The 21865-nt window shown below is 45.8% G+C and overlaps 1 protein-coding gene across 3 annotated transcripts in view; it reads right to left on the bottom strand.

Moving 5' to 3' along the window:
* GNB1L (G protein subunit beta 1 like) overlaps nucleotides 1-21865 on the bottom strand; it is a 122215-nt gene that overhangs the window by 7627 nt on the left and 92723 nt on the right. The window lies entirely within an intron of this gene.

Below are 21865 nucleotides of genomic sequence, written 5' to 3'. Positions count from 1 at the left end.
CATCTCACTTATAAAATGACAAAGGTTGTGAAAAAAATAAATAAGTGTAGCCATTATTACTGAAAAAATGGAGAATCCCACAGCATACTGTACTTGGACTACATAAAATGTCAAGTTTAAACAATATTTACCCACTATCCACCATTTCCTCACTGCGTAGAAAGGAGTTAATATATAAAAACGGATACTCGGAAACAGACTAACAGCCTACATTGTTTTCAATGTTTGTGTGTGCGTTTAGTACATATCACGTGCTAACTTAATATTATTACTTATTAAGTTACTTATATAGTGCCAGCATATTCCGTTGATCTTTACAATTGGGAATAAACAGTAATAAAACAAGACTGGGTAATAACAAACAGACATAGAGGTAAGATGTCCCTGTTAGCAGGCTTACAATGTGATGTCTATCATAGGCTTTTGTATGGACTGAAAATTGTGTATTATATTTTAATGTGACATGTAACTTGAAACAATGGCCCTCATTCCGAGTTGCTCGCTCGCTAGCTGCTTTTAGCAGCATTGCAAACGCTAGGCCGCCGCCCTCTGGGAGTGTATCTTAGCTTAGCAGAATTGCTAACGAAAGGTTAGCAGTTCTGCTATAAAAAAATGTCATGCAGTTTCTGAGTAGCTCCAGACCTACTCCTAGATTGCGATCACTGCAGACTGTTTGGTTCCTGGTTTGACGTCACAAACACGCCCTGCGTTCGGCCAGCCACTATCCCGTTTCCCCAGCCACTCCTGCGTTTTCGTCTGGCACGCCTGTGTTTTTTAGCACACTCCCAGAAAACGCTCAGTTACCATCCAGTGACACCCACTTCCTGTCAATCACTCACCGATCAGCAGAGCGACTGAAAAGCGTCGCTCGGCCCTGTGTAAAATTGCATAGTTTTGTGTGAAAGTACTTTGCGCGTGCGCCCTGCGGCCTATACGCATGCGCAGAAATGCCGGTTTTTAGCCTGATCGCAATTCTGCTAAAAACGGCAGCGAGCGAACAACTCGTAATGACCACCAATGACAGCAGCAACGAACCCATCTCCATGTCAGTGGTGTGATTAAAAGTAATGAGTACGTTACGTAATACAAATACTTAATGTTGCAGTAAAACATCAGAATTGTATACTCTTGTATACTCTTGTTGTTTTGAAAGCCTCAAAAGAAAATTTAGGGCCCATCCAGTCACTGTCAAGGGTGCCACAATCACCAATTAGTCCACACACATTTACAGAATCCTGAAAATACCACACTGTATTCAAAATCATTGTCCATAAAATGCCCCCCTCCCTCACTTCCTCCGCCCTACATTATTTGCAAACATTCCCTACACTGAAAAGTGCAGAGGGCTCTTCTTTGGAGTTGTGGTGGCGAGGGGAAAACAAGTGACCCCCAAGAGGTTGCAACTATGCTCCCTCATTAGTGACTATGTGTAGTGCATACGACCCCTCCCCAATACAAGATACTCCCTACTTCTTTCTCGTCAAAAATAGTTTTGTTAATATTTTACTGCTGTAAGACTCTCTCATCCTCTGTTTTGCTATTTTCTTCAATTCTGTTTTATCTGACACTGAAATTCTCAAAGGAAAGTCTCGGTTATACACTCTCCTCTGATTGATTGAAAATTTGGTAATAAAAATTCAAATATTTTTCCAATCATTTCTATTTAATATGTTGATTGGTTGAAGTTAACAACATATTAAATATATGAGAAAGGGTAGGAAAAAATATTGAAATGCGTGGCAATGCTCTGACTACTTAAAGAGATCAGAAGAGAGTCTATGGATCAGATTCAATTAGTCGCAAACTCCCAAAGTAGCCTTGTGCGCTGTGCATCTGCTGGTACTTCTGGGTATAACAGTAGAGAAAAAAACAGAAGTTGTGCTAGACTTACCGTTGATAACTCTGTTTCTCCGAAGTCCACAGTATCCACAGGATCTACCTTGGGTTATAGGTGGCTTTAGTGGAACAGGCACCAAACGGTTAAAGCTTTTGAACTCCCAGAATGCAACAGTCCAGCCACCTTATAACCCTGCCTCCTGGCTCAGGGAATTCAGTTTGTTACAAAGCTCAAGGCAGAAGCAGGCTTATTGAGAAGTAAGACCTATTCAGGTGAGGAGAACACACACACTTCCATACCAGAAGGAAGGAAGAGGTTAGTAAGTATAAAGATTCTCAAATCAGGTGCATCAGGGTGGGTTCCCTGTAGATACTGTGGATTTGGAGAAAATAAGATTTTACTCACCGGTAAATCTATTTCTCGTAGTCCGTAGTGGATGCTGGGGACTCCGTAAGGACCATGGGGAATAGACGGGCTCCGCAGGAGACTGGGCACTCTAAAGAAAGATTTAGTACTATCTGGTGTGCACTGGCTCCTCCCTCTATGCCCCTCCTCCAGACCTCAGTTAAAGAAACTGTGCCCGGAAGAGCAGACATTATAAGGAAAGGATTTTGGAATCCCGGGTAAGACTCATACCAGCCACACCAATCACACCGTATAACTTGTGATACACTTATCCAGTCAACAGTATGAACAACAACAGGGCATCAAACAATGGATGCCAACATAACATAACCCATTATTAAGCAATAACTATATACACGTATTGCAGAAAGTCCGCACTAGGGACGGGCGCCCAGCATCCACTACGGACTACGAGAAATAGATTTACCGGTGAGTAAAATCTTATTTTCTCTAACGTCCTAGTGGATGCTGGGGACTCCGTAAGGACCATGGGGATTATATCAAAGCTCCCAAACGGGCGGGAGAGTGCGGATGACTCTGCAGCACCGAATGGGCAAACTCAAGGTCCTCCTCAGCCAGGGTATCAAACTTGTAGAATTTTGCAAATGTGTTTGAACCCGACCAAGTAGCAGCTCGGCAAAGCTGTAAAGCCGAGACCCCTGGGCAGCCGCCCAAGAAGAGCCCACCTTCCTTGTGGAATGGGCATTCACTGATTTTGGATGCGGCAATCCAGCCGCAGAATGAGCCTGCTGAATCGTGTTACAGATCCAGCGGGCAACGGTTTGCTTTGAAGCAGGAGCACCCAACTTGTTGGGGGCATACAGGATAAACAGCGAGTCAGTTTTCCTGACTCCAGCCGTTCTGGCTACATAAATCTTCAAAGCCCTGACTACATCTAGTAACCTGGAATCCTCCAAGTCACGAGTAGCCGCAGGCACTACAATAGGTTGGTTCAAATGAAAAGATGACACCACCTTTGGCAGAAATTGGGGACGAGTCCGCAATTCTGCCCTGTCCATATGAAAAACCAGATAGGGGCTTTTACATGACAAAGCCGCCAATTCTGACACACGCCTAGCCGAAGCTAAGGCCAATAGCATGACCACCTTCCACGTGAGATACTTTAGCTCCACGGTCTTAAGTGGTTCAAACCAGTGGGATTTCAGGAAACCCAACACCACGTTGAGATCCCAAGGTGCCACTGGTGGCACAAAAGGGGGCTGAATATGCAGCACTCCCTTAACAAACGTCTGAACTTCAGGAAGAGACGCCAGTTCCTTTTGAAAGAAAATGGATTGGGCCGAAATCTGGACCTTTATGGATCCCAACTTCAAGCCCATAGTCACTCCAGACTGTAGAAAGTGCAGAAATCTGCCCAGTTGGAATTCCTCTGTAGGGGCCTTCCTGGCCTCACACCAAGCAACATATTGTCGCCATATGTGGTGATAATGCTTTGCTGTCACGTCCTTCCTAGCCTTTATCAGCGTAGGAATAACTTCCTCCGGAATGCCTTTTTCCGCTAGGATCCGGCGTTCAACCGCCATGCCGTCAAACGCAGCCGCGGTAAGTCTTGGAACAGGCAGGGCCCCTGTTGCAACAGGTCCTGTCTGAGAGGCAGAGGCCATGGGTCCTCTGTGAGCATTTCTTGCAGTTCCAGGTACCAAGACCTTCTTGGCCAATCCGGAACAATGAGTATTGTTCTCACTCCTCTTCTTCTTACGATTCTCAGCACCTTGGGTATGAGAGGAAGAGGAGGAAACACATAGACCGACTGGAACACCCACGGTGTTACCAGGGCGTCCACAGCTATCGCCTGAGGGTCTCTTGACCTGGCGCAATACCGTTGTAGCTTTTTGTTGAGATGGGACGCCATCATGTCTACCTGTGGCAGTTCCCATCGATTTGTAATCTGAATGAAGACTTCGTGATGAAGTCCCCACTCTCCCGGGTGAAGGTCGTGTCTGCTGAGGAAGTCTGCTTCCCAGTTGTCCACCCCCGGAATGAACACTGCTGACAGTGCTTGCACGTGATTCTCCGCCCACCGAAGAATCCTGGTGGCTTCCGCCATCGCGACTCTGCTTCTTGTGCCGCCCTGGCGGTTTACATGAGCCACCGCGGTGTTGTTGTCTGACTGAATCAGCACCGGTTGGTTGCGAAGCAGGGGCTCCGCTTGACTCAGGGCGTTGAATATGGCCCTTAGTTCCAGGATATTTATGTGCAGACAAGCCTCCTGACTTGACCACAACCCTTGGAAGTTTCTTCCCTGAGTGACTGCCCCCCACCCTCGGAGGCTCGCATCTGTGGTCACCAGGACCCAGTCCTGTATGCCGAACCTGCGGCCCTCGAGAAGGTGAGCACTCTGTAGCCACCACAGAAGAGACACCCTGGCCCTGGGGGACAGGGTGATCAGCCGATGCATCTGAAGATGCGATCCGGACCATTTGTCCAACAGATCCCATTGAAAGATCCTCGCATGGAACCTGCCGAAGGGAATGGCTTCGTACGATGCCACCATCTTTCCCAGGACTCGCGTGCAGTGATGCACCGACACCTGTTTAGGTTTTAAGAGGTCTCTGACTAGAGTCACAAGCTCTTGAGCCTTCTCCGCCAGGAGAAACACCTTCTTCTGGTCTGTGTCCAGAATCATGCCCAGAAAGGGCAGAAGCGTCGTAGGAATCAGCTGCGACTTTGGGATATTCAGAATCCAGCCATGCTGTTGCAACACTTCCTGAGAGTGCGCTACGCTGATCTGCAACTGCTTCCTTGACCTCGCCTTTATGAGGAGATCGTCCAAGTATGGGATAACTGTGACTCCTTGCTTTCTCAGGATCACCATCACTTCTGCCATTACCTTGGTAAATATTCTCGGTGCCGTGGAGAGCCCAAACGGCAACGTCTGGAATTGGTAATGACAGTCCTGTACCACAAATCTGAGGTACTCCTGATGAGGCGGATAAATGGGGACATGCAAGTAAGCATCTTTGATGTCCAGAAACACCATAAAATCCCCGTCTTCCAGGCTTGCAATGACCGCTCTGAGCGATTCCATTTTGAACTTGAATCTTTTCAGATAAATGTTCAGGGACTTTAAATTTAACATAGGTCTGACCGAACCGTCCGGTTTCGGTACCACAAACATTGTGGAATAGTATCCCTTTCCCTGTTGAAGAAGGGGAACCTTTACCACCACCTACTGGAGAAATAGCTTGTGAATTGCCGCTACCACTACTTCCCTTTCTATGGGGGAAGCTGGCAGGGCCGATTTTAGGTAACGTTGAGGGGGCATCACCTCGAATTCCAGCTTGTATCCCTGAGACACAATCTGTATAGCCCAGGGATCCACCTGTGAGCAAACCCACTGGTGGCTGAAATGTCGGAGACGCGCCCCCACCGCTCCTGGCTCCACCCGTGGAGCCCCAGCGTCATGCGGTGGATTTAGTGGAAGCCGGGGAGGACTTCTGTTCCTGGGAACTAGCTGTAAGGTGCAGCTTTTTACCTCTACCCCTGCCTCTAGCAAGAAAGGAAGCACCTCTGACCTTCTTGCTTCTTTGTGCGCGAAAGGACTGCATTTGGTAATACGGTGCTTTCTTAGGTTGTGAGGGAATATATGGCAAAAAGTTTGACTTCCCAGCAGTAGCTGTGGAAACCAGGTCCGAGAGACCGTCCCCAAACAATTCCTCACCCTTGTAAGGTAACACCTCCATGTGTTTTTTGGAGTCGGCATCACCTGTCCACTGCCAAGTCCACAGGACCCTCCTGGCAGAAATTGACATTGCATTAATTCTAGAGCCCAGTAGGCAAATGTCCCTCTGGGCATCCCTCATATATAGGACAGTGTCTTTTATATGCCCCAGGGTCAGCATAATGGTATCCCTGTCCAAGGTATCCATTTCCTCAGACAGATTATCTGTCCACGCTGCTACAGCACTACACATCCACGCCGACGCAATTGCCGGCCTCAGTAGAGTCCCTGAATGTGTATAAACAGATTTCAGGATACTTTCCTGCTTTCTATCTGCAGGATCCTTTAGGGTGGCCGTATCCTGCGACGGCAGGGCCACCTTCTTAGATAAGCGTGTGAGAGCTTTATCTACCCTAGGGGAGGATTCCCAGCGCACCCTATCCTCTGGCGGGAAAGGGTACGCCATAAGTAACCTTTTGGAAATCAGGACTTTCTTATCTGGGGAATCCCACGCTCTTACACATAACTCATTTAACTCATGTGAAGGGGGAAAAGTCACCTCTTGCTTTTTCTCCCCATACATATAAACCCTCTTGTCAGGGACAGGGTTTACCTCTGATATGTGTAAAACATCCTTCATCGCTATAATCATGTAGCGTATAGCTTTTGTCATTTTCGGTTGCAATTTTGCATCATCGTCGTCGACACTGGAGTCAGAATCCGTGTCGACATCTGTGTCAACCATTTTGGATAGTGGGCGCTTTTGAGACCCTGAGTGCCTCTGCGCTGTAGGATCAGGCATGGGTTGAGACCCAGACTGGCCCGAGGTATCAGCTTTATCCAACCTTTTATGTAAGGAGTTTACATTATCATTTAACACCTTCCACATATCCATCCAATCAGGTGTCGGCACCGTCGGCGGCGACACGTCAGTCAACTGCACTTGCTCTGCCTCCACATAGCCCTCTTCGTCAAACATGTAGACACACGCGTACCGACACACCACACACACAGGGGAAGCTCTAAATGAGGACAGGACCCCCACAAGGCCTTTTGGAGAGACAGAGAGAGAGTATGCCAGCACACACCCCAGCGCTATATAACCCAGGGATTACACAGTAACTTAGTGTTTACCCAGTAGCTGCTGTATTATGATTAATGCGCCTAAATTTATGTGCCCCCCCTCTCTTTTTTACCCTTCTACCGTGATTCTGCAGGGGAGAGCCTGGGGAGCTTCCTCTCAGCGGAGCTGTGGAAGGAAAATGGCGCTGGTGAGTGCTGAGGAAGAAGGCCCCGCCCCCTCAGCGGCGGGCTTCTGTCCCGCGATTTTGTGTAAAATAAATGGCGGGGGCTCATGCATATAACAGTGTCCAACTGTCTATATGCAGCTTTCGCCAGGAGGTATCAATTGCTGCCCAGGGCGCCCCCCCTGCGCCCTGCACCCTACAGTGACCGGAGTGTGTGGGTTAGTGTGGGCGCAATGGCGCACAGCTGCAGTGATGTGCGCTACCTCATGTGAAGACAGGAGTCTTCTGCCGCCGATTTCGTTGTCTTCTCCGCTTCTGCCGGCTTCTGTCTTCTGGCTCTGCGAGGGGGACGGCGGCGCGGCTCCGGGAACGGACGACAAGGTCAAGTCCTGTGTTCGATCCCTCTGGAGCTAATGGTGTCCAGTAGCCTAAGAAGCGCAACCTAGCCGCAGTTAGTAGGTTTGCTTCTTTCCCCTCATTCCCACGTAGCAGAGAGTCTGTTGCCAGCAGAAGCTCTCTGAAAATAAAAAACCTAACCAAAATACTTTCTTATTAGCAAGCTCAGGAGAGCTCACTAAAAGCACCCAGCTCTGTCCGGGCACAGATTCTAACTGAGGTCTGGGTGAGGGGCATAGAGGGAGGAGCCAGTGCACACCAGATAGTACTAAATCTTTCTTTAGAGTGCCCAGTCTCCTGCGGAGCCCGTCTATTCCCCATGGTCCTTACGGAGTCCCCAGCATCCACTAGGACGTTAGAGAAACAGAGTTATCAATGGTAAGTCTACCATAACTTCTGTTTTCTCCTTCATGGTCCACAGGATCTACCTTGGGATGTTCCAAAGCAGTAACTAAGGGAGGGGACGCTCCTGATTGGACACGAGAATCCTTTGCCCAAATGCAGCATCCTGAAAGTCAAAGGTATCAAAGGCATAATGTCTAATAAATGCATTAATTGATGACCATGTGGCTGCCTTACAGAGTTGCTCAGCTGAGGCGCCATGGTGGGCTGCCCATGAAGGATCTGCCGAACGGATACCAGTGTTTGGTTATTGGCAGGCCATCCTCTCTTGTGAAATCCATATAGAACAAAGAGTGTGTCTGTCCTTCTGATGGCACTGGTATGATCCACGTAGACTACGAACTACATCCAATGATGCATCTCCCACAGAGAAAAAGCCTGAAAAGCCGAAACTACTATTTCTTTATTAAGGTAGAACTTAGAAACCACCTTAGGAAGGTATGCAGATTTGGTACGGAAAAACGCTCTGTCTGGATGAAATACCAGAAATGGAGGGCGACACGACAGTGCCCCGAAATCTGAATTCCCTGAGCCAGGAAGCGGGGTTATAGGGAGGCTGGACAGTTGCATTCTGGGAGCTCAAAAGGTTTAACCGTTTGGTGCCCGTTCCTCTGACGCCACCTACAACCCAAGGTAGATCCTGTGGACCCTGAAGGAGAAACATGGTTTATTTTTGCGTGCACATCTATGCGGCGCAAGCAAATATAAGAAATGTTTTCTGACCCATCTCGTGGAATTTTATCACACAAGGCTAACTACATCTGCCCCTATATATGAAACGCTACTCTGCAAACTTTTAACGTCTGCTCTACAGGTGCAAGGATATGGTAAAATACTTTTAAATTAGACTAATTTGGATCAAGAGATAACCCACGGATTCAACTGAAATGCAGTGTTATTTCTGTGGATTCAATTTCTGTGCCCAACCTGGCATCAGGTTTTCTTTGAGAGTTTGGTGATTTAAGAACGTCTTTTGCTAAATGCTGATGAAGCTTACGAGTGTGTCTGACATGCAGAAATACATGGAGCATTTCCCTGCTTTGCATGAGGGCACTTATCATTTTCTTAACCACAAAGGACTTGAGTTGCAAGAGACCAGGGGGCTTATTTACAAAGCATTGGGTTGTAAACATGGCGCTTCTGTTCTGATTTATGTCTGAAATTTACACGGCAAGTTCTTGATAGTAAAAGCTTTGCTTTTTAAATAGCCAAGATATCATGCCTTATACATATTTGATTTTCAGTTGTAGGCCACTTCTGCTGCAAAGCATTGCTTGGAATTTTCACAATCTAACCCCTAAGATTGAAACATGGAATAAAGATGCCCACAACACATATAATTTACTTTAATAAATAAAGCTAAAGCAAGTACTACTTTAGGAAAACAATGAAAAAGTGTAAAAGAATAAAGAAGGTAGTCATAAAGCTTTAGTAGGCTGGACTTTGTGTGAGAATATGACATAGTGAGTCGGGAATAAAACAAGAAAGAGCAAGTAATTGCGGACCTGTACAAAACATATTGCAATGCAATGGGTGCAAATACATAAATTATTTTGCATGTGAAGTACATACTAGCTGCTTTTGCATGTAGCCTACAAATGCTGGGCAGCTTTATTTTCACTCTGCAATTCAGATTTCAGCTTGGACACACTCCTCACAAATATAAATCTCTCTGCACATTGTACATCTGCACCACCTGCAGTGCAGCATGGTCTTAAGGTCCATACACACTAGGCGTTTTCAGCCTTAAAAAACTCCAGATAACGACGTAAAGTCGTTGTTTATTTTTAAGGCTTATATCGTACAGCATGTATAGGGTAATATTGGCGACCGATGAATGATGCGTGCTCCCGCACACCGTTCAGCGATCACCAATACTAAGCTGTCAATGTCGGGCTGAGCTGCATGTTCGGGAATGCCGGCGGTGACGTCACTGAACATTATCGTTGAACGATAACGTTCAGTGTGCACGCACTATATCGTTGAACACTATATTATTCAACGATCTAGTCGTCCGTCACCGGCATTCCACTATTGGGTAGTGTGTACCCGCCTTTACCTAGGTGCACAGTAACTTGCTTTATTCCCAACTCAGACTCAGGACCATTATCCTAACATCTATCAACAAACAATCAGCAGCAGCTAGACTCACTTTTCCTTCTTTGACAGTATCTGTCTAAAGTGCCATAAACTGCAGTTTGACTCTTAGACTACACAAACGCTACATATAGGAGTGTGACTTTGAGAAGGAAATGGATTTAGGAAATAGGAAAACATGCAGTTTAATGTTGGCAAAGTGTTTAAATATGAGGTTGTAATCCACTATGAATCTATGTCAATCAGTTAATAAATTCCAAGACTCAGTATTATATTAAAATATAGAAATACAGTTTATTGGTGCATATAAATGATGCTAACAAAACAGCATGCAATTAAATAAAAAATGATAAGCAACATGAGAATCAATACACAGTTTACAGGTGAAAGTTCTTAAATATGTCATTCATATCTTCAATCATCTGAGTGCGATCAGTCACTAAACACGATGCGCAGAATCAACGGTCGGTAACAGCAGAAATACCATACTAAATACAGAGGCATGTCGCATGGCTCTCTGTCTTAGCTAAACCAAATGAAAAATGGATAATAACCAAAGAAAATCTGGAATGAGACGTCTATCAATTGTGTCACCCTAAATGCTGAGTAGATGACCAAGAGAAACATAGTCTTTCAAGTCCACTAAATCAAGAGATTCACTCTCGACAATCTACAGGATAACATGGAAAAGTTATTCCACTTACACTATTTGGCAGAAATTGGCTAAGATTTCAGCTTCAATAGACACACAGTTAAAACCATGTAAAACTTAATGTTGGAAAGGACCTTGGCTTAGCAGGTCCAGACGCAGAAGACAGACTCTGAGAAGCCACTAGCATTACCAGCAGATCTGAATACCAAAATCTCCTAGGCCAGTCCAGAGACACTAGAATCACCCCATTTCCTTCACTTTTAACCTTTCTGAGAAGCCGCAGTAGCATCAGCCCTGAAGTGAACAGGCAAATGAGAAGCTTATACCAGGGAACATAATAGCATTCACAATCATCTCTACAGAATCCCTGGTTTTGGAGCAACAGTTTATTTCCTTGTAGTTCAACCTGAACGCTATCAAATGTTTGGCTGACCAATCCCTTTCAGCCAACTGCTAAAAAACATCGAGATGGAAGGACCACTCTCAGTTGTCAACTCTTCAGACGAACACTGCAGTGACAGCAAGAGCACGTGTTTCTGGTCACTGCATGGTCTGTCTGATCTCCCTCATGGCCTGAGCACTTAGTGCCCCCAGATGGTTTAAGTATGTCACAGTCATGGCATTGTGCATTGAACCTTCACTGCCCTTCCCATTACAGGAGCATTATAACTGCTTGAAGTTCTAACACACTGAAAAAGAACTTAGACTCCACCTACCTTGGAAACAGGACTGGAGGACAACCAGTCCCAACCTCAGTCATCCGTAGTCACTAAGATCCAATCCCAAATACTAAATGGATAACTATTGCTTAGATTGCTGCTCCACAAACACCAAAGAAGCAGGAAACACACTCTGGGCAACAGTTTAATGTACTAGGAGGACAACTGTAGGATGAACTTATTACACTTAGAGAGGATGCATTGGGGGAGTTGGTTTTCGCTCCGCTTTCATTTCTACATTTTCTTCAATTGATCTTTGCAATATCACATAGTCTGTTTCCATATATTACAAAGGCCAACTAAAGAAAAATTTAAATTTCAAAAGCAGCTCCAAAACTAACTCACATAACAAATTAACTCTCTGTAGAATCTTTGTTGAATAGTTCATGTGCTTCTGCTTGCAAATCTTTGATCTTTTGAATAACCAGAAACCCTGGCACAATCCATCACCAACCTTGGAACCATTTCAAGGGAGCTCAACCTGATACTTCTGAGAATGGAACTGGGCAAAGTGGACTGACTCGAATATTTATTAACCATATTGATCAGCACCTTCACGCAAGAGCAACCTGACTAGAGTCAGTAAGAAGAGAATGTTATCCTATCCTCTAGGACAAACTCCCATTGAAATAAGGTTTGAATAGAACCCCAACTTCCTTTGGTCCAAGTAGACAGGGAATATTACACCTTCAATATGTTTCCTACAATTCATCAGTCCCTCATTACCAAGATGGACTAAAGCTTCCCTAATATGCTTTACCACCAAGTGTAAATCCATACTAGGAATCCATTGCACCACCTTACTAAAACCAAGGAAAATCCAGGAATAGGCCAAGGCGAGTCACCCAATGTGGTGTAGATAAACTTTAAGGTGGCCTCAATTATCCTGAGATGTCCCTTAGAGATGCAGCATTAGGGATAGGAAATGTAATAAGCTTTCACCAATAAGCGGTAGGTGCATATAGGAGAAGATTCCCATTTCACTTTATCAGCTGTAGGTAGCGGGTATAGATAGTGAAGCCTGAAAGAAAGCTGAAAAATTTTGTCCAGACAAGCCAAAGCCTCGGCATAATATCTTCCAATTGAGGGGAGGAAGGAAAAGAAACAGATTATCTCTACTTCCATTTAAGCAGAGATGTATATTGTACATCAGTATCTTTGTCCTTCTGTATGTGTACTAACTGTCTCACGGATGGACCAATGCTTCAATCCCCAGCATGTTACCAGGATCCTCTTCTGCCAATGAATACAGCTCTTCCTAGTCTAACTGAGAGCACATATGGAATCCTACTAGGGCTGAAAAACTACCAGGATCGATCTCTTTTAGGACATCGAGGTGGAAGTCGAAACCAAGACACTTACACCAGGCTCTATAATGAGCCCAAGCTAGCTCTTCATATGAGGTTGTAAGACAGCCTCTGGAACCAAATTGCTGCCTAAAGCCAGGAAAGAAACAAAGTAATGAAGAATTGTCAACAAGATGCATAAAAAAAGCTCAAACACTGTCTTGGCGACACCTCTAGCCTAATCAAACTTCACTGGCATCGTAGGCATATGCTTGGACAAGGGTGATAAGTATTAAATATCATTCTAGACCATAGGTTCTCAAACTCGGTCCTCAGGACCCCACACAGCGCATGTTTTGCAGGTAACCCAGCAAGTGCACAGGTGTATTAATTACTCACTGACATATTTTAAAAGGTCCACAGGTGGAGCTAACTATTTCACTTGTGATTCTATGAGGAGACCTGCAAAACATGCACTGTGTGGGGTCCCTGAGGACCGAGTTTGAGAACCTGTGTTCTAGACATACGTGCAGTGCTGCTAGCAGCTGTGGTTTTTCACCAGAGAGGATCCCATTCTGGGACTGTGCAGGTTGCAAAAGTTCAACAGGCCACTGCAGAGGGACACAGATGCAGAAACAGTTAACTCAGTAAAAATAGGATTTTAATACCTACCGGTAAATCCTTTTCTCTTAGTCCGTAGAGGATGCTGGGGATGCTTCAAGAACTATGGGGTATAGACGGGATCCGCAGGAGACATGGGCACTTTAAGACTTTAAAAGGGGTGTGAACTGGCTCCTCCCTCTATGCCCCTCCTCCAGACTCCAGTTATAGGAACTGTGCCAAGGGAGACGGACATTTCGAGGAAAAGGATTTATTTAATTTTTAAACTAAGGTGAGATACATACCAGCTCACACCTCAAACACGCCGTACAACATGGCATTCAACAACAACGCATGCAACGGGATGACTAACATCAGCCACAGACTGACTGACTGAACTCAACACAACATGTGTGTAACCATAACCAAAACTGCAGATACAGCCCACACTGGGACGGGCGCCCAGCATCCTCTACGGACTAAGAGAAAAGGATTTACCGGTAGGTATTAATATCCTATTTTCTCATACGTCCTAGAGGATGCTGGGGATGCTTCAAGAACCATGGGGTTTATACCAAAGCTCTACAACGGGCGGGAGAGTGCGGATGACTCTGCAGCACCGATTGACCAAACAAGAGGTCCTCCTCAGCCAGGGTATCAAACTTGTAAAACTTTGCAAAAGTGTTTGATCCCGAACACGTAGCAGCTCGGCAAAGCTGTAATGCCGAGACCTCTTGGGCAGCCGCCCAGGATGAGCCCACCTTTCTGGTAGAATGGGCTTTCACCGATTTCGGTAACGGCAAACCTGCCGTAGAATGAGCCTGCTGAATCGTATTACAGATCCAGCACGCAACAGTCTGCTTGGAAGCAGGAGCCCCAATCTTGTTGAGAGCCCACAGGACAAACAGAGCCTCTGTTTTCCTAATCTGCGCCGTTCTGGCGACATAGATTTTCAAAGCTCTGACCACATCGAGAGACTTCGATTCCGCCAAGGTGTCAGTAGCCACTGGCACCACGATAGGCTGGTTTACGTGAAACGATGAAACCACTTTTGGCAGAAATTGCTGACGAGTTCTCAACTCCGCTCTATCAGCATGGAAGATTAAATAGGGGCTTTTGTGAGACAAAGCCGCCAACTCCGATACCCGCCTTGTGGATGCCAAGGCCAACAACATGACTACTTTCCAAGTAAGGAATTTTAACTCAACCTTACGCAAAGGTTCAAACCAATGAGATTGCAGGAACTGCAACACCACATTCAGATCCCATGGTGCCACTGGGGGCACAAAGGGAGGTTGGATGTGTAGTACGCCTTTCATGAAGGTCTGAACTTCTATAAGGGAGGCCAATTCTTTCTGAAAGAAAAATGATAAGGCCGAAATTTGTTCTTTAATTGAGTCCAACTTTAGGCCCGCATCCACACCTGCTTGCAAAAAATGGAGCAAACGCCCCAGCTGAAATTCCTCATTAGGAGCCTTCTTGGATTCACACCAAGACACACATGTCCTCCAAATACGGTGGTAATGCTTTGCCGTTACTTCTTTTCTAGCATGAAGAAGTGTGGGAATGACTTCACTGGGAATACCCTTCCGGGCTAGGATTTGGCGTTCAACCGCCATGCTGTCAAACGCAGCCGCGGTAAGTCTTGATACACGCACGGTCCTTGTCGTAACAGGTCCTCCCGTAGAGGAAGAGGCCAGGGATCTTCTATGACAATTCCTGAAGATCTGGATACCAGGCCCTCCTTGGCCAATCTGGAACAATGAGTATCGCCTGAACCCTTGTTCTTCTTATCATCTTTATCACCTTTGGAATGAGTGGAAGTGGAGGGAACACATATACCGACGGAACACCCACGGTGTCACTAGGACGTCCACCGCTATCGCTTGAGGGTCCCTTGACCTGGAGCAATATCTCTGAAGTTTCTTGTTGAGGCGGGACGCAATTATGTCTTATTTGAGGAATTCCCCAACGACTTGTCACTTCTGCAAAGACCTCTTGATGAAGACCCCACTCTCCTGGATGGAGATCGTGTCTGCTGAGGAAGTCTGCTTCCCAGTTGTCCACTCCTGGAATGAAGACCGCTGACAGAGCGCTTGCATGTCTCTCCGCCCAGCAAAGAACTTTCGTGGCCTCGCCCATTGCCACTCTGCTCTTTGTTCCGCCTGGCGGTTTATGTACGCCACTGCTGTTATGTTGTCTGACTGAATCAAGACGGGCAGACCGCGAAGAAGATGTTCCGCTTGCAGAATGCCGTTGTAAATGGCCCTTAATTCCAGAATGTTTATGTGCAGACAAGCTTCCTGGCTTGACCATTTTCCCTGAAAATGTCTCCCCTGTGTGACTGCTCCCCAGCCTCGGAGACTTGCATTTGTGGTCACCAGGATCCAATCCTGCATCTCGAACCTGTGTCCCTCCAGAAGGTGAGAACTGTGCAGCCACCACAGAAGGGAGATCCTGGTCCTGGAAGATAGAAATATTTTCAGGTGCATGTCCAGGTGAGACCCGGACCACTTGTCCAGCAGGTCCCACTGAAACACCCTGGCATGGAACTTGCCATACTGAATGGCCTCGTAGGCCGCCACCATCTTCCCCAGCAACCGAGTGCATTGAAGAATCGACACTCTTGCCGGTTTCAGAATCTGTTTTACCATGTTCTGTATTTACAGAGCCTTTTCCACTGGGAGAAAAACTCTCTGTAATTCTGTATCCAGAATCATACCCAGGAACGACAGCCGTGTCGTCGGAACCAACTGTGATTTTGGCAAGTTTAGGAGCCAACCATGTTGTTGCAGAATCGTCAGAGAGAGTGCAACGTTTTCAGCAATTGTTCCTTGGATCTCGCCTTTATGAGGAGATCGTCCAAGTACGGGATAATTGTGACTCCCTGCTTGCGCAGGAGAACCATCATTTCCGCCATTACCTTGGTGAAAATCCTCGGAGCCATGGACAGACCAAACGGCAACGTCTGAAATTGGTAATGACAATCCTGAACAGCAAACCTCAGGTAAGCCTGATGCGGAGGATATATGGGGACGTGTAAGTAGGCATCCTTTATGTCGACCGACACCATAAAATCCCCCTCCTCCAGACTGGAGATCACTGCTCGGAGAGATTCCATCTTGAATTTGAATTTTTTTAGAAAGAAATTGAGGGATTTTAGGTTCAGAATCGGTCTGACCGAGCCATCCGGCTTCGGTACCACGAACAGACTCGAATAAAAACCCTCCCCCTGTTGTGACGGGGGTACCGTGACAATGACTTGATTTTGTCACAGCTTTAGTATCGCAGCGCATACAACCTCCCTTTCTGGAAGAGAAGCTGGCAAGGCTGATTTGAAAAATTGGTGAGGGGGCACGTCTTGAAACTCTAATTTGTACCCTTGGTCTACTATTTCTAATATCCAAGGATCCAGGTCCGAGCGAACCCAGACCTGACTGAAGAGTTTGAGACGCGCCCCCACTGGTGCGGACTCCCGCAGAGGAGCCCCAGCATCATGCGGTGGATTTGGTAGAAGCCGGAGAGGACTTCTGTTCTTGGGAACTTGCCACAGCCTGTGACCTCTTTCCCCGTCCTCTTCCTCTCGCAGCAAGGAAGGAGGATCCTCGTCCTTTTTTGTATTTATTGGCCCAAAAGGACTGCATCTGATAGTGGGGCGTTTTCTTTTGTTGCACAGGAACATAAGGTAAAAATGACGACTTACCTGCGGTAGCCGTAGATACCAGGTCAGTGAGGCCATCACCAAACAAGACACTACCGTTAAACGGCAGAGACTCCATAGCCTTCTTCGAGTCAGCATCCGCATTCCATTGATGAATCCACAATGCCCTCCTGGCCGAGACTGCCATGGCATTGGTCCTTGATCCTAAAAGGCCAATATCCCTTGCAGCTTCTTTTAAATATGCTGCAGCGTCCCTGATATGACCCAGAATCAAAAGCACGTTATCCCTGTCCAGTGTATCTATCTCAGATAACAAGTTATCTGCCCACTTTTCAATAGCGCTACTCACCCATGCCGAAGCAACGGCAGGGCAGGCCTGAGTAGCGAACCTGTAGTGACATAAATGGATTTTAATGTATTTTCCTGCTTACGATCCGTAGGATCCTTTAGGGCTGCCGTGTCAGGAGACAGAAGCGCCACCTTCTTGGACAGACGCGACAGAGCTTTGTCCACTGTGGGGGTTGACTCCCACTTTTCCCTGTCCCCAGAGGGGAACGGATATGCCACTGGAATTCTTTTGGGAACCTGTACCTTCTTTTCAGGATTTTCCCAAGCCTTTTCAAAAAGAGCGTTCAGTTCACGAGAGGGAGGAAACGTTACCTCAGGTTTCGTTCCTTTAAACATACAGACCCTTGTATCAGGAACAGCAGGGTCCTCAGTGATATGTAATACGTCTTTTATTGCCACAGTCATGTACTGAATGCTCTTAGCCAGTTTAGGATTCAATCTGGCATCACTATAGTCGACACTGGAATCAGAGTCCGTGTCGGTATCTGTATCTGCTATCTGGGTAAATGCACGTTTCTGTGACCCCAAAGGGGTCTGAGCTTGTGACAATGCATCCTCCATGGATTTCCTCCATGTCTGGTTCTTGGACTCAGATTTATCTAATCTCTTAGTCAACCGAGCCACATTTGCATTCAAACACTCAGCATATTTACCCACACAGCAGTCGGCGGTGCCGACAGGGTCACTCCCACCGCTTTTTCTGTCCCCACTCCGGCTTCCTCCTGGGAAGAGCACTCAGCCTCAGACATGTCGACACACACATACCGACACCCACAATCACACTGGGATATAGGGGACAGACCCACAGCAAAGCCTGTTAGAGAGACCCAGAGGGAGTTTGCCAGCTCACAACCCAGCGCCTATCCCGGTACTGAAACTTTATTCACAATGCCTCAGACCTGTTAGCGCTTTTATAATAAAGATAATAGCACCAAATCTGCTGCGCCCCCACCCCTCCCCCCCGTTTTGCACCCTGTTACTTGTACAGCAGTGTGGAGGTCAGGGCCAGCGTCTCTGCATCTTCTGTGAAGAGAAAATGGCGCTGGTCAGAGCTGTGGGGGCTAAGCCACGCCCCCTCACCGGCGCGCTTCAGTCCCGCTCATTTTAACATTTTTATACTGGCGGGGGTCTATATTGAGTGCCTAGGCACTTTTCATATAACTTTTGCCAGTTACATTCAGGTCCACATGCTGCCCAGGGTGCCCCCCCTGCGCCCTGTTGGTGCCGCTGTGTGTTTGGGAGCATGGCGCACAGCGCGATCGCTGTGCGGTACCTCAAGACCTGAAGTCGTCTGCCGTCACTGAAGTCTTCGTTTCTTCTTTTACTCACCCGGCTTCTTTTTTCTGGCTCTGCAAGGGGGGGTGACGGCGCGGCTCCGGGAACGAGCAGCTAGGCGCACCAAGTGATCGAACCCTCTGGAGCTAATGGTGTCCAGTAGCCTAAGAAGCAGAGCCTTTGAACTCACAGAAGTAGGTCTGCTTCTCTCCCCTCAGTCCCACGATGCAGGGAGCCTGTTGCCAGCAGTGCTCCCTGAACATAAAAAACCTAACATAAAGTCATTTTTCAGAGAAACTCAGCAGAGCTCCCCTGTGTGTGACCAGTCTCTCTGGGCACAGAATCTAACTGGAGTCTGGAGGAGGGGCATAGAGGGAGGAGCCAGTTCACACCCCTTTTAAAGTCTTAAAGTGCCCATGTCTCCTGCGGATCCCGTCTATACCCCATGGTTCTTGAAGCATCCCCAGCATCCTCTAGGACGTATGAGAAAGTAAATTACATTAAAAAAAAAGTATTTACAAACGGGAGACCGCCGGTCACAATAATGATGCCAGAATCCCGCCCCCTTATAGTCCCGACAGTCGGCATGCCGACTAACAGGGACTATTCCCACTCGTGGGTATCCACTACACACATGGATCCCGGCGTTGGTTTGGTGACCGGTGGTCGTTTATAAACAGCTAGGCTGCAATGTGTATCCCTAAAAATAAATAAATAAATAAATGAGTACCCAGTTCCATCTGACACTCACAAAAGACTAGACTGAGAGGCAGCAAATTGGGGTATAGAGGGGCTGTTGTGCTGACACATGCTGACAGTAACACATGCTTACTGTGTGCACCCTGATAAAACGCTTATAAGCCTAGCATTCATGCAGGGTGCGCTGCATGATCTGCTGCCATTCGGTAAAGCAGAACTCACCACAGCTTTCACATATTGGCTTGCACCCAGAAGCGTCTGCGACCAAATAGTTGGTCTTCCTGCTTGGCAGTTATGTAACAAGCAGCAGACAGTTATGTAGCAAGTGTTCTTGTTTGGATTCCTGGCACCTCCTCTGCAACTCTCTGATATGATAACATCAAACGTATCTGGGGATTGAACCCATTCCCTTGCCATGTAAGTTAACCCCCTGTCAACCTTATTCCCTTTGCTGTAGCTATTACTGTTATTATCATTTACTTATATGGCGCCACAAGTGGTTCGCAGTGCCTTACAAAAGTACAGAAACAGTACGGAAAAAAAACAAGAAAAAAGTGACCTACAGTACAAAACATTGAAGAACATGGACAGTGCAATAAACTTTTTGCAGCAGTAATAATACGCAAACCCAAAGTTTGGTGCTGTTGTTGTCAGTGGAGGGGAGATGATGGTATAAGCAGGGAAGAAGGTCCTGCTCGAGTGAGTTTACAGTCAATTTTTTAAATGGTTTGGATGAATCTTTATAACATGTATGCATGGGGATTGTAGAATTCCTGCAAGGTTCATGTTGTTTGGGCAGTTGTCACTCAGCTCTAATGTCATTTGCTATTCCCAGAGACCAACTCTTGTGCTCCATATCTTTCAGTGGCAGCTACACTTCATGTGACTTTCTGTGTATCCTTTTTTTTTTTCCAGAATATTTGCTATGTTTCACATTGTGATTACTTTGTCATTTTCATCTTTGGTAGAAAATAAGGTGCAATTGTGTGTGGCCTTCAACACGCTGTCAAAATGTATTAATTTGCCCTGGAGCTAAAGTAATTGCCCAGCCCTTATCTAGCCTGTATTTCAATACAGCTCTTATTTATTAAACATGATTTCTGTACTGGACCCACACAGAAATTAATGGCTTCAACATTAGAGCATTAATTAGAACAATAAAAATGTGAAGGTTATCCATGTAATGAAAGGGTTTTATAACATCAACAAAATAATAAAACAATTAAAATATACCCAAATAAGGGGCCTGATGCCATCTCAATGCACTTCAATATTTTGGTTTCCTGTTTCTTACCCCAGCTGTGTGGGACCTCTTAGCAGTGCCTGCTTCCCCTATTAATCGTGTTTAAATAATTTGAGAAGCAACAGCTGGATTTTTCCTGACATGCCTCTTCAGCTTTCTCTGTCCTTCACCTACATGTGTGTTTGTGGGGGGCTTTGGTACAGTTACCTCTCTCAACACACTCCTGTCTATATTCATTAAAAGTTGCTCAAGATTTTGAACCCTGAACAACTAACTATTGACTAGCAAAGGCAGAGAGGAGTACTGGGGGACTCCTGATATTCAGGGGCCTTCAATTATATTAGCTGGGAAAGGAGCAGCTGTTGCATTAAAGAAGAAAATAATAATAATAATAATAATAATAATAATAAAATAACAATTAGGTGCTTTTCTAAACTATTTCTCAAGACCTTCCTTTCCATAGTCTTTTTTATTCTTTTTTTTATTTTTATTCCATGTATTACACTTCAATTCCAAAATAATGGGGGTGGGAGGGGTTGTTTGTGCTATTTGTCTATTTTATGTGGTTTAGTAATTAAAAAAAAAAAATCTTCACAAATTATTTTAATCCATGCATTACTTATTGCCACCTGATTCTTTTCTACAACTGACAATTATGCTAAAAAAAAACCTGGAGGCTATAAAGCTTTCAACAGCACATTTACAAAACATCATGTTCTTTTCAGTTAGCAAATCAAAATCTGTGATTATTCACAGGCTTTCCTCATCTGAACAATTACGTAGTCTGTTCAACAATAAATCAGATACACAACACAAAAAAAATCAAACAGATCAACATGAAGCTGAATTACTCACAATATTATAACTGTGATAATTTCTTGTTAACATTACTACATTTTATTAGGTTAAATAAAAGCATAGTCATTAAGGATTATAAAACTGATTTTTCCTGCAACAAATAAAAAACAGCAAAATAAAAGTAATGGTTTAGGGGCTGATGCAGAGATGAATGCAAGACGGCTGTACCTGCTCCCACATTATGTGCACGGAACTAAATACTGTACATGTATGTGTCCATATGCAGATTTGTGCGTGCTTGTACCAGTCCTACTTTGGTGCAAAAGATCCATCTGAAAAGTGGCCTGACTACCTGTACGCACAACTCTGCATAGCCAGCAATTCCGTCAACACCCCCAACTGCCTACCTGAACACATGGGAACTACCCGTCATAACCCAGCAACACCTCTTTAGCTGCAAGTGGAGATGTGACTGCGCTGTGTAAGACTCTGCGCCCTGCAAAACTACTCAAGATACG

This window comes from Pseudophryne corroboree, chromosome 1, assembly GCF_028390025.1.
Source record: "Pseudophryne corroboree isolate aPseCor3 chromosome 1, aPseCor3.hap2, whole genome shotgun sequence".
In the NCBI taxonomy this organism is placed as follows: domain Eukaryota; kingdom Metazoa; phylum Chordata; class Amphibia; order Anura; family Myobatrachidae; genus Pseudophryne; species Pseudophryne corroboree.
Note: the sequence above shows the minus strand (reverse complement) of the source record. Positions and strands in the feature narration are given on the sequence as shown.